The following is a 15806-nucleotide window of genomic DNA, read 5'->3' as shown; positions in this document are numbered from 1 at the left end:
AGGAAAGGCTCAAGAGCCTCAGATCAGTCTAAGAAAGTGATCAACTTACTAACCTTTCACCTCAAATCAAAGCCTTTCCTTCAAGACTCTGAGCACAGCGAAGGCTGCCTACAGCATCTCAGACCTCGTACTTGCTTCACTTGCTCATTTCAGTTACTTTAGTAAGCAAGTCTAAAGCAAGGGCGGGCACAGGGAGGTGGACTAGGGTCGACACTCTGTAGCTTACCTTTACTTGATACATTTTTTTATCTTAAAGTGCCGCCCCCCAAGTGAGGCTGACAGCTCAACATTCAGCCTCTGTGTTTTCCTATATGGTAGCGACAGTAGCACGTGCTCTTTTGTTTTGTTGAAAGCCTCACAGTCAAGCCCTGGATAGCCTACAACAGTCCATGCGCATCAGTCTGGCCTAGAACTCACACAGAGCGGCTGCCTCGGCTACCCCTAACATACTTTTTTTTTCTTAGCTTTCCCACCCCCTCTTGTACATAAGCGTGCAGCTGCATGTGCGAGCCAGAAGAGAGCATGATATGCCCTAGGTGCGGTTGTGAGCTGCCCAACTTAGGTGCTGGAAACCAAACTCCAGCCCTCTGCATGAGTAGCCAGCACGCCTGGAACCCTGTCTCTAGACCGTGCATGTTCCGTGCAATGCCTCAGTCACATTTAAATGTACGATTAACTGGCCACAGAGCCACAGAGAGAACTTCAACCATTACAGTTATACTGGATAACACCATTGCACTAGTCTCCTTAGCAAGGAATGAGTATTATTTAAAATGACTGCCTGAGCAGCAGGAGAGATGGACCAAAAGTTATGAGCACCTACTGCTCTGACACAGGGCCCAGTTTGGTGCCCTGCACCCAGGTTAGGCAGCCACAACTACCTGTAACTCCAGCTGCAGGGGCTTCACCCTCTTCTAACCTTCTGACACACATACATGCAAAATGCTTACACACATAAAAATCAATTTAAAAACACGTAAACGTGACTTCCTGAGCCCAACATGATAGTATAAGCCTTTAGTCCCAACACTCAAGAGGCAGAGGTAGGCAAATCTGTGAGAGGCCAGTCTGGTCTACAGAGTTCCAGGACAGCCAGGACTACATAGAGAAACCCTGCCTCAAAAAGACAAACGAAAGCTGAGAGATGGCTCAGTGGATAAGAACACTGGCTGCTCTTCCAGAGGTCCTGAGTTCAATTCCCAACAACCACATGGTGGCTCACGACCATCTACACTGGGATCTGATGCCCTCTTCTGGCATGCAGGTGTACATACAGAGAGAGAGCTCATACATTATAAAAAAAAAAAAAAAAAAAGTGAGTGCCCAAGGAAACACTAAGTACTTTGCAAATAATGCTTCAACAAATTTTGTTAAGATCTTTTTTTTTGGGGAGGGGTTGGTTTTTTTAAGATATGGTTTCTCTGTGTAGCCTTGGCTGTCCTGGACTCACTTTGTACACTAGGCTGGCCTCGAACTCACATTGATCTGCCTGCCTCCCACCCACCCAGCATACTGGAATTACTGGGATTAAAGGTGCCACCACCACCTAGCTAAGACCAGGTCTTATGAACTTGAAGGTGGCCTAAAACTTGCTATGTTGCCAAGGATGACTCTGAACTTGGGTCCTGTGGCCTCTGCCTTCACCACTGCTGGGATTACAAGCATTCACTACCACGCAGTTTCTGTGGTTCTGGGCTCAAGCCCAGGCCTTCATGCTCACTAGGCAAGCAATCTATTAACTGAGCTACATCTTCCATCGTTCAAAATGTTTTAAACTCCATTTTCAGAAGTAATTTATCTCAGAACTCTTAGGAGGCTGAGGCAAGAGGAACACAAGTTCAAAATTAGCCTGAGCTACAAAATGAGACCCTACCTTAAAAAATAAAAACAAAAACAACCAACCAAACAACCAAAAAACCAGAAGCAAAGGAGTGAATGGAGTAACCTCATTGGTGGCTCAAGATACTTGTGATGTGGTGCTTACGCTATCAGCTGTTTCCAAAACCTGGACCAACATATCTCAAAGAAAGATGGATTTGCAGCTAGCAAACAAAAAATATATCCAAGGCCTACAGAGAAAGCCCAATAGTTCCAAAAAGTAATGGCTATGTCACCATAATAGATAACACCTCCCCACATGAAAGACCTTGTGTGGATGTATATAAGCTTCTAAGCATTTTTAAACTAATCACATCCAAGGAAGTGGCTAAGACCTGTGACGTCAGAAATTGGGAGAAAAAAGTAGGACAGTCATAAGTTCTAGGACCCAACCAGGGCTACACAGTAAGACCCTGTTTCAAAAAGCCAAAAAGACAAAGAGTATAGTGGCACACACCTTTAATCCCAGCACTCAGGAGGCAGAGGCAGGTGGACCTCTGTGAGTTCGAGGCCAGCCTGGTCTACAAAATGAGTCCAGGATAGCCAGAGATGCACAGAGAAACCCTGACTCAAAAAACAAACAAAAAAAAAAAGAAAAGAAAAGAAAAGAAAAAGGAAAAAAACCAAAAGGAGAAGACTGAGACCCCCCTTTCTAAGAAAAAAGGTCACATTGCTCCATAGCCTTCCTTTCCAAACAATACTATTTTGTGTATGTGTTTGTGTCTGTGCATGCATATGTATATATGTGTGTGCGTGTATATATGTATATATGTGTGTGTCTTGTCTGTATATGTATATATATGTATGTGCATATGTATATATGTGTGTGCATATGTATATCTATGTGTGTAGATGTATATGTGTGTGTGTCTGTGTGTGTATAACCTGAGTTTTGCATTTATAACACTGAATGATGTCTTACAGTTACATTTTTCAATCCAAGAACTATTTGTAAAATGTTTATCTTTAGAACTTACATCAGCTCTGAGAAGTTAAAAATAGCTACTGTTTTGCTTGTACTCTTAAAAGGAAGAAGAGGAAGAGCATCTCCTTCCAGGCAGCAGACAGCACGGGGAGCAGCGTGTGAGGGACCCTTCATTAAAGCGCTCACACTTCCGCCCCCAAACGGGAGGGAAGGTGTGTTGTTGCTCCACATCAACACTAAAGAAACTATTGTGCTGTCCTGTGTGACCTCTGAATTATCGGGAGACACAAAAGCAGGCCTGAATTTTTTTGAACTAGATTAATATCATAAGCTTGAAATTTAACTCAGATCTGATCTAGAACCCAAGGGCAAAGGAGCAAGATATTTATTTCAAAGAAGCAGATGACCAAGGAAGCAGACCTGACCTGTTCTCAGGTTAAAAAAGAAAAAAGTATGCGCTATATTTGTTAAAATATCTTTGGAGGTTGCAAGACTTAATTCCTACTTTATTTTTTGTTTTTGTTTTTTGAGACAGAGCTATTGTGTATTCAGTGTTCAGTTCAGGCATCCAGAAATACAAAGTTGGTTTTTTGTTTTGTTTTTCAAGAACTTTTCCTCCATAGTGCTAGTGACCAAACTCAGGACCTTGAGCATGAAAGGTAAGCACTCTACCAATGAAATGATCCCTCCAATCCCATATTTTTATTTGCTCAAACAACAAGCAGAGAGATGCATGCTTGTAATCCCAGCACTGGAGAAGGAATGTCACAAATTTGGGCCAGCCTGACGTACCTATGGAGTTTCAAGCCAGCCAGGGTAAGACCTAATAAAATCCTGTGTTAACGCTCAGGGACTACCCCCAGGTGTCTGCATGAACTCACACTGGCTTTCCCAGCTCCAGCTGTAAAACAACAATCAAAACCCAAAGCTGAAGCCAGGCTGTGGTGGTGCACGCCTTAAATCCCAGCACTTGGGAGGCAGAGGCAGGCGGATCACTGTGAGTTCGAGGCCAGCCTGGTCTACAAAGCAAGTCCAGGACAGCCAAGGCTACACAGAGAGACTCTGTCTCGAAAAATAAAACAAAACAAAACAAAAAAACAACAATGCTGACAGCTCAATTGTGATGTAGCTCAACTTAAGCCTGGTGATCATAAATTATCTGTACTCCTGATAACTAGAAGTTATCTGGAATGGATCTAACCATTCCAAATTGTTGCTGCCTGGTATTACAGACATATTTTCACAGAACTAAAACGTTATGTCTATTTGTGGGGAAATCTGATGGCAAATTACATAACAGAGCACCGACAACCCGCATAGGCACTCAGAATGAAAATGCTGCTGCTCATCTTCTGAGCTTTCTACTTTTCACTATCCTGCCAAGAATAGCCACAATGATTTTCTTACATTTACATAATTCTTCAAATTATATAATTTAAATAGGTAAGCATATAAACCAGAAACATCAGTGTCAACATTTTATCTATAGAACTGTAGAAAATTCAACCCAAATCAGCTAATAGAGAACAAACTGCTACCTCATGGTGTCTGTGGAATCAGGCCAGGCCTCAGCTTACATCTTCCCAGAAGCTAAGCAATATTTTCAACCAACTGGCTGTGAGGTCACATGGTGACGTCACAAACGGGGATTCTGATGTTGTTCTGCCTCTCCAGCCTCACCATTTTAAAGAAGGAAAAAGAGAGAAGGTTCTGTAGTCCTGAACCTGGAGCTGGTGCCAAAAGGACATGTACTTCCACTGCTGAGCAGCAGAAGCAACCCAGGTGAGCATGAACGTGCACGTGCGCGCGCACGCGCGCGCGCGCACACGCACACACACACACACACACACACACACACACACACACACGAGCTCAACTCCAGTAACACAGGGACACAGTCTTCTCCTTAACATATTGTTATTTTGGTTCAGCTATAAACACAGTTTTCCATTGTGTCCTGAAAATTAGGCTACAATGAGGAATTCCGAAAATTGAGTAGGCAGTAAGTCACAAGCTTAGAGTGCCGCTGCCCTGTCCCTGCCACTCAGGCACACTGAAAAGCTACCAGCCCTAACATTGCCTGTGACTGCATTGCCAAGCAAGTGGAGTAAAGATTAAAATGCGGAAGAAGTTCATTTTTAGAATGCCCGAAGTGCCTGCAACCTCGCTGTAGCTCTGGCATATCAGATTTCACTGGAAAAAGGCAAAATGGCCAGCTGCTTGCTGGGCTCCCTCCTTCTGACTGTTAGAGCTTACAACCCAGTATAAAGGCAATATATATTTCTTTTTGTTTTACCTTACAATTTTTTCCCCTAAGGGTATCATACGGGATTCTCTGTATTTTGTAACATAGACCGTCCTCGAACTCACACCCTCCTTCCAGAAGCCTCGGAATACAGGCATGAGCCACGGCGCACCAGGCTGCATTTCCTTCCTTCTTGCAGCACAGAGGCGCGAGCCTAGGACTCCTGTACCACAGGCAAACACTACCACTGAGCTAAACCGCCAGTTCCGAAATTTTGGTTTTAGTTTTTTCCTCTTGCACTCTCTCTCAGGAAGGGGTTAGAGAGATGGCTCAAGAGTTAAGGGCACTGGCAGCTCATCCAGGACCTAGGTTTAATCCCAGCACCCAAAGGCAGCTCACAACCATCTTTAACCCCAGTCACATAGGATCCAACATCTTTTTCTGGCCTCTGCAGTCACTGCACATATGCAGTGCACAGGCATATACATGCAGGCAAACCACTAAATAAAAATAAATAAACCTTTTTTTAAAAGGTCTCAAGGCTGGCTTCAAACATCTCAGGTAACTAAGGATGACCTCAGTCTCCTAGGCACTGGAACTGTAGATGTGCACCACCAAGCTGCATTTAATACTTTCTTTTAAATTTATTTTATGTATCTGAGTATTTTGCTTGCATGCATGTATATACACCATATGCTTTTTTTGTTTTGTTTTGTTTTTTGTTTTTTGTTTTTTGGTTTTTTGGTTTGGTTTTTTTTTTTTTTGAGACAGGGTTTCTCTGTGGGCCTGTCCTAGACTCACTTTTGTAAAGTAGGCTGGCTTTGAACTCACAATGATCCTCCTGCCTCTTCCTCCCAAGTGCTGGGATTAAAGGTGTGCACCACCACACCTGGCTGTTCTATTTAATTACATTTATCCACAGTGAAAGTCTGAGTTTGTGGAAGTCGGTTCTCACCTTCCTTGCACCACAGGGACTGAACTCCAGGTGGGAAGTGAGCTATCCTGCTGGCTCCCTGCTTTGTTCCTCCTACCCAGGACATGACCGAAGATGAATTCTGATCAGTGGCCACGCCATGTCCACTCACAAGGCCTGTTTCACTTTCTCCTTCTCCCTAGACTCAGACCACATTTCCCAGCTTCCTTGGCAGTTTAGTCAAGCATATGGCTGAATTCTAGCCAACGGAACTAAAGAAGCATGAGAGGACCGTGCCATGTCTAGGCCTAGATGACAGGAAGTTGCCACAATCTCTGTCCTCCTAGTAGCCCCCCTGGAAGCACCTGGTGAAGATGGCAGAACAGTTTCGTGGGAGAGACCCACCTCTTTGAATGCCTGCTCTCCACTTTCCCACCAGAGTGTGCGTATCCTGAGGTTCGGGATGTAGCTCAGAGTGTTTGCCTATTGTGCATGAAGCACCACATAACTGGGTGTGCTAACACATACCTGTGAGTGCAGCACTCTAAGGGAAGAGGAGGAGAGGCAGGAAAATCCGTTGTTTAGGTCATCTTCAGCTGTACAGCATGTTCAAGGCCAGGCTAGTTTACATAGTAAGATCCTGTCTTAAAAAACAAAAAACAAAGGCCAAGCATGGTGGCGCACACGTTTAATCCCAGCACTGGGGAGACAGAGGCAGGCAGATTAATGTGCGTTAGAGGCCAGCCTGGTCTACAAAGCGAGTCTAGGACAGCCAAGGCTACACAGAGAAAAACCCTGTCTCGAAAAACCAAAACCAAAACAAAACAAAAGAAAAAAAACAACACAATAGAAAGAGGATTAATTTGAAAAGCATAAAACTATAAATAAAGGTATTCTATTTCCAGTAAAGAAAGAAGGCATTTTATTGGCAAGAACAAAATACGTGTGAAAAGAAGCCATGCTTCGAGGCTATATAAACTGCACTTCCTTGAAATAAAGCGAGTCTTGATCAGAAAAAAAAAAAAAAAAAAGAAGAAGAAGCCATGCTTTGATTATCAACAAAACTGACAATAGGTAGCTCTTTGTTCAAATTGGATAATGGTACTATTCCTTCTATTTTCATCATGATTAAAAGGTTTTATTATATAAGATATCTATTTTAGTAAAATCAACCTCCCCCATTCTCTGTGACTTGGTACCATTAAAAAAAAATCTTAATAAATGTACGGTTCATCAAAACAAACAGTTCTGCAAAAAAGAATTAACAAATCTTTCTCTTGAAACAGAGCCTTGCTATGTAGTTGAGGCTGGCCTTGAATTCACAGCAGCCTAGAGTGCTAGGATTATAGGCATTCACCACCACACCAGTGCTGAGGGTCAAAGGAGGCTTTGCGCATGCTAGGCAAACACTCTACCAACTAAGCCATATTCCCAGCCCAAACTCTTATTTTTAAAATGTCATGGCTCAAACCAGGCATACGTGCCTCATGCCTGTAATCCCAGCACGTAAGAGACTAAAACAGGAGGATCAGGAGTTCAAGGCCGGTCTTGGCTAATTAGTAAATTCAAGGCCAGCCTAGGCTACTTGAAAGCCTGTCCTAAAACAAAACAAAAAACCCAAACAAAGTCTTGACTCAAAAAAATGAAGTATGAGAAGCTGGATTGGGAAGCGAGTCATGAGGTTTCTGTCTCAGCTAACCGACTTGGGATAATTTATCTAGCCCTTACCAGACTTCAGTATTTTCATTTACAACCTGAGGCTACTAATCAACTAATATTCACTGCTAATCCCACCCTTTTGGGGTTCTACCAACGGTTTAGATTTCAAATCCCAGTTAGGGATTCAGAAGTAAAAGGGATGTGATTTTGGCTCTGTCTTTGCCAAAGTAAGACTACTCTGCCTGGGCAGAGTGATAAGATCACTTCTGTCATGCTGCAGCTCCTGGCACCCCAGAGCAGCAGTGAACTGCCCTGAGCAAACACACTCCAGCTCAGCACAGACGCCTCGCCGCAGCCGGCTGCTGTTTCCACTTGAGCCCAGCTGAACAGCTGTGAGCCAGCAGCAGCAGGGCTCGGCCTCTTACCTGGAGACGCTGCACTCTGAAGATTCTGCTTATGCTACCCAAGAACTGGGGCTCGGGGAGTGATGCGGATGATTTTTCAAGTCAAACTTGACAGGAAAAGTCAGACTCTGTTCTAATACCACTTCCTGGTCCTGGGCAGTCCATTCACAGCTTACTCCTGTCCCCCAAGTCACGGTTATGTAAGTGTGGTTACATGGTTATGCTGTGTCACTTGCTCTCTCCCGCCCCCAATACAGAAGAGGCAATGTAACCTGAGCTGCTAGGCCATGGCCACTGAAAACAGAGACAACACTGGGTAGCTTTCCAAATGCCTTGCATCCCACAGAAGAAAGGCAGTTTAAGCCATTTGTTTTTCTTCTTTCAGTTTTGTTCAATCATATTGAAAAGACAGAATTGAAAAGTACTGGTATAGTTTATTTAGCTCCTGAGTGAATAACAAATGTCAAGTATTACAGATTCAGGGCACACTATCAAACCCAATCCACAAGTGCACAGACCTGCTTGGGGCCAATTTAACCATCCTGCTTCTTAGCTGAATAGAGCTTTATCCCATGGGTGAGAAATGCAGGGTCGGCCTGTCTCCCATTTAGGAGTCTTTACATACCCCATCCAGCTTCTACTGCCACACCAAGGCCTGGAGGTGAGGGGTGGGGCACAGGACTGACTCCAAAAGAGAAGGCTGAAGGGTTAGAGGATTAAGAGTACACACTGTGGGCCGGGCGTGGTGGCGCACGCCTTTAATCCCAGCACTTGGGAGGCAGAGGCAGGCGGATCGCTGTGAGTTCGAGGCCAGCCTGGTCTACAAAGTGAGTCCAGGATGGCCAAGGCTAACACAGAGAGACTCTGTCTCGAAAAAAAAAAAAAAAAAGTACACACTGCTCTGGCACCCATGTCAGGCAACCAACTGCCTGTAACTCTAGCTCCAGGGATCTGGTGTCTGTAGCCTCTGCAAGCACCTGCACTCATGGGCACATACCTGAGCCCCTGCCACACATACACACACACACACACACACACACACACACACACACACACACACACACCTTAAACAAAAAGAAAAGGGCCAGGTGTGGTGGCACACACCTTTAATCCCAGCACTCCGAAGGCTGAGGTTGACACAGATCTCTGTGAATTCGAGGCCAGCCCAGTCTATATGGTGAGTTCCAGGACAGCCAGGACCATGTACAGAGACCCTGTCTCAGGAAAATAAAAAATACAATAAATATACAAGGTGGCACAGGCCAGCAGCAATTGTCTCTTCTGACTATTTTCCAGCCCACCTCTTCCTTTTCTGATCTGCTGATCTGCTCTGCTTGCTCAGTGACAAACCACAGTCTCAGTCTTGTTTGCATCTCATTCAGGAAGACTTGGCTTGTCCTGCTTCCAAACAAATTTATTAGATTATTTGGTCCACAACAGATTTTTTTTTCTTTTTCTTTCTTTCTTTTCTTCTTCATTTTGTTTTGTTTGTTTGTTGGTTGGTTGGTTGGTTTTTCAAGACAGGATTTCTCTGTGTAGTCCTGGCCATTCTAGACTCACTTTGTAGACCAAGCTGCCCTCGAACTCACAGAGATCCACCTGCCTCTGCCTCTTAGAGTGCTGGGATTACAGGCCTGCGCCATCATGCCCAGCCACAACAGATTTTTAAAGGTATTGAATTGTCTCAATATCAAAACAAGAACTCATAAAATAATGTCAAATGAAACAATTTTCAAATTAAAGCATCAACTAAAACTATACCTTACCTCACGAGCCATCGATAAAGATGGTGGTGCTGGTTTCGCAACACTGAAGCCTCTTTTTAAAACAAGGCCAATGAAGCTATGAGCAAATGACTCAGTGGCTACTGTCTGTGAGTTTTAAATGGGATAATTACATCTGTTGACACTGCTGTACTTTCTAGAATATCACTGTCCAACAGCAAGACAAGTAAGCAACTCTCGATTCTGTAGTAACAAAATTATTTAAATTAAAACAAAACATGGCCAGGAATGGTGATTCAGTAAGTAAAAGCTCTTGCTGCTAATCCCAAGCACTTGAGTTGGAATCCAGGGCCACATGCTAGAACAAGAAAGAACAGACTTCTGAAAGTTGTCCTCTGACTCCACAAATGCCCAGTATGTGTATAAGCATGTTAAAAAAAAAAAAAAAAAAGGACCAGGCATGGTGGTGCCTTTAATCCCAGCACTCGGGAGGCAGAGGCACGCAGACTGATGTGAGTTCAAGGCCAGCCTGGTCTACAAAGCGAGTCCAGGACAGCCAGGACTGCTACACAGAGAAACCCTGTTTGGAAAAAAACAAATCTTTGAAATCAACTGTGTACTTATGTTTATAACACATGCCAATATATTTCAAATGCTCAAAAGACTCATGTGGGCCCAGTCCAGACACATGGCTGTAGTCACAGGCATATGGGAAGCTGAGGCAGGAGGATTGATTGAGCCCTGGAGTTCATGGCTAACTTAGGCAACATAGCAAGACGTCATCTCAAAAGAAAGAAAAAAGGACAGAGAATGTACAGAATGTATATTTGGGACCAAAATTAAGATAGTTCTGTTTTTGTCATCACATAGGTAATCTTTTCCACTCTATGTGAGGAAAAGGGCAGGGAGATACAAAACTCAAAAATATAAAACTGAGTAATTGTTCTCAGAAAAAAAAAAAAAAGGAAAAATGGCACTCACAGTAAGCGAAGCTTTAAAATACCTATTTGACAGGTGATGCATAATGCCTAAAGAAGCCCTGATGAGAGCACAGGGCACTGCCAGGTAGAACTGTTAGTGCAGCACTAAGTTTGAAAACACACTCACAAAAAACTCAGAGCAAAAGGCAGAGTGAATTACAAATGAAAAATTTATTAAAAGGCCACAGCCAAGGCATCTGGTTCATGTCTTACTAATCTGCTCCCTCCCTAACCCCTCACTCTCTAGGTTGCCCCTGGCTTAGAATCAACCCATTAGCTATCATTTAAAATAACTGGCCTACGCCTTTAGTCCTAGCACTTGGGAGGCAGAGGCAGGGGGATCTCTGTGAGTTCCAGGACAGCCAGGGCTGCACAGAAAAACCCAGTCTTGGAAAAATAACAAGAAAATAAATAAATAAATATGTAAAACCCAGCCCCTAGCATGGTCACACCTTTAAGTTCATCATTGGGGCATCTAAGACAGAAAATGGTGATTTCAAGACGAGGCTTCCATAGGCCAGCATGGATTGCAATGCAGACCCGGGGACCCACGGCACTATTTCACCTAGTGGTCCTCAACCTTCCTAATGGTCTGGCCCTTTAATACAGTTCCTCATGCTATAGTGATCCTCAACCATAAAACTGCTCTCGTTGCTACTTCCTAACTATAATTTTGCTACTGTTAGGAACTGTAACATAAATATCCAAGTTTTCTGCCTGTCTTAGGTGACCTCAGTGAAAGGGTTGCTCAATGTACCCCCGAGGGGTCATGACCCACAGTTTGAGAGCCCCCCATGTAGAGCCTACTGGACTTCCAAACACAGACTGCCCCTCCTTGTGCACACTTAGGCAGAGAAGCCAAATGACAGAACAGTGTGAGTGGCTTTTGTTTGTCACAACCACATTTTTGTGGCCCAGGGAACAAAACCACAAGATACAGAGAGAGCAGTGTTTGTGTGAGGTACAGTATCTGGAGAGGGATCTCAGCCCCTGAGAACCAGAATAGGCAGCAAAGCCACCTTTTTTTTTTTTAAGATTTATTTATTTATTATTTGTACAGTATGCTGCCTGCATGTGAGCCAGCAGGCCAGAAAAGGGCACCAGATTTCATTATAGATGGTTGTGAGCCACCATGTAGTTGCTAGGAATTGAACTCAGGACCTTTGGAAGAGCAGCCAGAGCTCTTAACCTCTGAGCCATCTCTCCAGCCCAACAAAAGCCACCTTAAGCCATTGTTTACCGTGACCTCTCAGAACCTCACTCCTTGAACACAGGAAGTGTTTCAAAGCAACATAGTAACGGGTGGCATTGACCAAGGAGAAAGTGATGTTGGGCACTAGAGCCTTGGTTTCCACAGCAGCTTAGGTGTGTTGAGGACCACGGAATAGAATCTTAAATGTGGGCAGGGTAGTCTTGATAAGACAAAGAGAGCACAAATTTCTGTTCCTTTTTGAAAATAGTTTTAAAAAGATTTATCTATTTTACTTTATGTGTATGAGTGTTTTTCCTGAATGTATGTATGTGCCCTACAGTCAAGCCTGGTGCCTGCAGAAGAGAGGGTTTGGAGCCCCAGAAACTGGAGCTCCCAGAAATTGTGAGCCATCATGTGAATGCTGAAAACTGAACCTAGGTCCCCTGCAAGAACAGCAAGTGCTCTTAACCATGGAGCCATCTCTCCAAGTCCCCCAGTTTCTGCAGCTATTGCTAGCAGAGCATTCTAAAACGCACACGTTAAGAAAAGACTAAGCTGGGCATTATGGTACATACCTATAGTCCCAGCCCCTTGGAAGCCGAGGCAGGAGGATTATGAGCTGGAAAAATGTTCTCAATAGGTGCGATGGTTTGAATAAGAATGCCCTTATAAGCCGGGCGTGGTGGCTCACATCTTTGTTTGTTTGTTTGTTTTTGTTTCTGTTTTTCCGAGACAGGGTTTCTCTGCGTAGCCTTGACTATCTTGGACTCACTTTGTAGACCAGGCCGGCCTCCCAAGTGCTGGGATTAAAGGCATGTGCCACTACTGCCTAGCTAGGCTCACACCTTTAATCCTGGCACTTGGGAGGCAGAGGCAGAGGCAGGTGGATCGCTGTGAATTTGAGGCCATCCTGGCCTACAAAGCAAGTCTAGGACAGTCAAGGCTACACAGAGAAACCTTGTCTTGAAAAAAAAAAACCAAAAACAACAAAAAAGAATGGCCGTTTCAGGCTCATATGTTTGAAAATGTGGTTGCGCTCCCTCACGACACTATAGTTTGCAGTTTCAGCGAGCTCTTCAGAGTCTACCTGTCTTCACCGTGAAGGCCTGTGCTGCCATGCCTGCCTTTTGTGTGTGTACTATGTATTTGAACTCAGGGCTTCACACTTGCAGGACGGGTGCTCCCACCCACTGAGCCGAGACAGAATCTTACGTATGAGCCGACAAGCAGTTCAAGATAGCTGAATATCTCACTGCCTGCCTCGACCCGCCAGGTGCTAGGCTTACAGGCGTGCACCATGACACCCTACTTAAACAAACAACAAAGCAACTTCTGGGCTGAGAAGCTGAGATGGCTCCATGAGCACAAGGGTTATGAGCCGCGCAAGTGTTCTGACCTGAGTTCCAACCAGCAGAAGCTATGCAGAAGCCGGCTGGGTAGTGAAAGTGTGTGTGAGCCCTGTGCTGCTGCTACAAGGCGACGAAGGCAAAGACAGAGTGCCTGGAAGCCTCTGCTAATCTGGCATACACAGTGAACAAACAACAGAGACCCTTGTCTCAGTCAGGCTGTGTGTCATGGGTGTCAGGTAGGCTGCTAAACACGTAGTTCCTAGTAAGGCATCCCGGGCAACTGTTACAGATACGCACTGATAATTCCTTAACTGCCTTCAGCCCCTGTGAAACCCAAACCGCATCCTGTCACCTCTGAATGGCACCAGCTGCTGTCCTCACCCTGGATTCATGATCAAGGAGCGCACAGAAGTGTCCCAGTCAAGAAAATACTCCTATAACCTCAGAAACCATCACACCAGGTTGTCCTCTGTTACCTAAGTTTCCTGTCTGCTGTTGTGATAAAACATCATGACCAAAAATAACACAGGGACAAATGGTACAGTGTACAGTCCATCATCAAGAGAAGCCAAAGCGGGAGCTCAATCAAGGCAGGACCCTGAAGGCAGGAACTGAAGCAGATGCCACAGAGGAACATGGCTTACTGCCTTGCTCCTGTGGATTTTTCAGCTCAACTTTCTTATATCACCTATCACCTTGCCCAGGGGTGACACTGCTCATAGTGAGCTGCCCTGCCCCATTGACCATTAATCAAGAAAATGCCTGGCTGGATAGATGGATCAGTGGTTAAGAGCAGTGCTCTTCAGAGGATCTGGGTTCAATTCCCAGCACCCACATGGTAGCTAACAAGCTTTGTAACTCCATCTCAGGAGATCTCTCTTCTGGCCTTCATGGACATTTGGCACACACATGGTGCACAGACATACATGTAAGAAGGACACCCATGCACATAAAAAAAGTAAAAATTATATATGTATATATATATATATGTGTATATATGAGGCTGGAGAGATGGCTCAGCAGCTTCTCTTCTAGAGGACCTATGTTTAATTACCAACACTCACATTGAAGCTCACAGCTGTCTGTAACTCCAGGATCTGACACCCTCACAGAGGCATACACGCAGGCAAACTACCAATACGTGATAGATAGAAAGGAGCCGGGCGTGGTGGCGCACGCACGCCTTTAATCCCAGCACTCGGGAGGCAGAGGCAGGTGGATCGCTGTGAGTTCGAGGCCAGCCTGGTCTACAAAGTGAGTCCAGGACAGCCAAGGCTAACACAGAGAGACTCTGTCTTGGAGGAAAAAAAAAAAAAGAATTTTTAAAAGAAAAAAAAAAACCCGCCCTAAAGACTTGCCTACAGGCAATCTGACGGAAGCACCCCGTCCATTGAGGCTCCTCTTCCCAGATGGCCCTAGCCTGTGTCCAATTAGCAAAAGGCCAAGCAGGACGCGGACACAGACCACCAGAGCTGCTACCCCTACTACCTCTCTATATAAGCACTTAGGAATGTTTCATACACAGGCTCTAAGCATTATTTTTTTTTTTTTTGAGACAGGGTCTCACCCTGGCTGAAACTCATAGAGATCCACCTGCCTCTGCTTCCCAAATCCTGGGATTAAAGGTTTACAGCACCACACCCATCCCTCTAAACCTCTTTTAAAATCCAGATCCAGTCTAGGGAGGTGGCTCAGTGGTAGACTGAGCGCTGGCCCAGGTTGTGCAAAGCCCTGGGCTCCATCTCCAACATTGGACAAAGGATGATAAATGAATGGAAGGGACAGACTCAAGCAGCCTTGAAATTAAGTTGAAAAAGGCGAATCACTTCTCTCCAGCAAGGGTAAGGAACAAAAGACAACAGTAAGCACAGTAGTCACTGTTCAAGTGATTAATGTGAAGAAGCCCAATTAGACACCAGGACAAAAACAAGCCAGTGAGAGTCAGAAAATCAATTGGCTCCTTAATTCACAAGGTGTTACAAGGGAGACTCACTTCCAGCTTCTAACTGATCAAGCCCTTACAGAGCAGTTCGTAAAACCAACCTGTCAACATTTAGTGTTGCTTTGAGGGTATCATACGGCAAGACACTGACAGTGAATAGAAAGGTTTACAACGTCTCTTTGGAAAAGTCAGAAGTCAACACAATCCTCTGAAAAATTAAGTCATACTTGAGAATTACGTGGTTTGAAAACCTATCATGTATGACACAGCCCAGAGTACAAGTTGTACCCAGAGTGGTTTTTTAAGGAAGGAGAAGGAGACAGAGACAGAGAGAATGCAACCAACCGGGCGGAGGGCCGCGCCATTAGACAGGGTCTTTTTAAAGAGGAACTCTGAGTGAGCTCTGATGCAGCTGCCCAAGACTATGGAGATCTGCTTGGCTCAGTGGAAAGAGAACTCCGTTCTTACACTTACATATACAAACCAAACAGCCGAAGCTCTTTCATCTGCAAAAGAATGTGAAAAAATAAGAAACACAGAAAGCTAAATAAGCCAGTTGTGGTGGCGCACGCCTTTAATCCCAGCACTCGGGAGG

General features: G+C 44.7%; 1 protein-coding gene across 14 annotated transcripts in view; it reads right to left on the bottom strand.

The window, feature by feature from the left end:
• CLIP1 (CAP-Gly domain containing linker protein 1) overlaps nt 1–15806 on the bottom strand; it is a 115849-nt gene that overhangs the window by 76988 nt on the left and 23055 nt on the right. The window contains exon 1 of one of the 14 annotated variants that reach the window (XM_084762654.1): nt 8046–8225. The exons of the other annotated variants lie outside the window; for them this stretch is intronic. The gene's annotated coding sequence lies outside the window, so the exon portion shown is untranslated. Of the gene's footprint in view, nt 1–8045; nt 8226–15806 lie in introns of those variants that run through there. 14 annotated transcript variants of the gene reach the window in all.

The sequence above is a fragment of the Acomys minous genome (assembly GCF_964271855.1).
Source record: "Acomys minous genome assembly, chromosome: 16".
NCBI classification, from domain to species: Eukaryota; Metazoa; Chordata; class Mammalia; order Rodentia; family Muridae; genus Acomys; species Acomys minous.
This window is presented reverse-complemented; position numbering and strand designations above follow the sequence as displayed.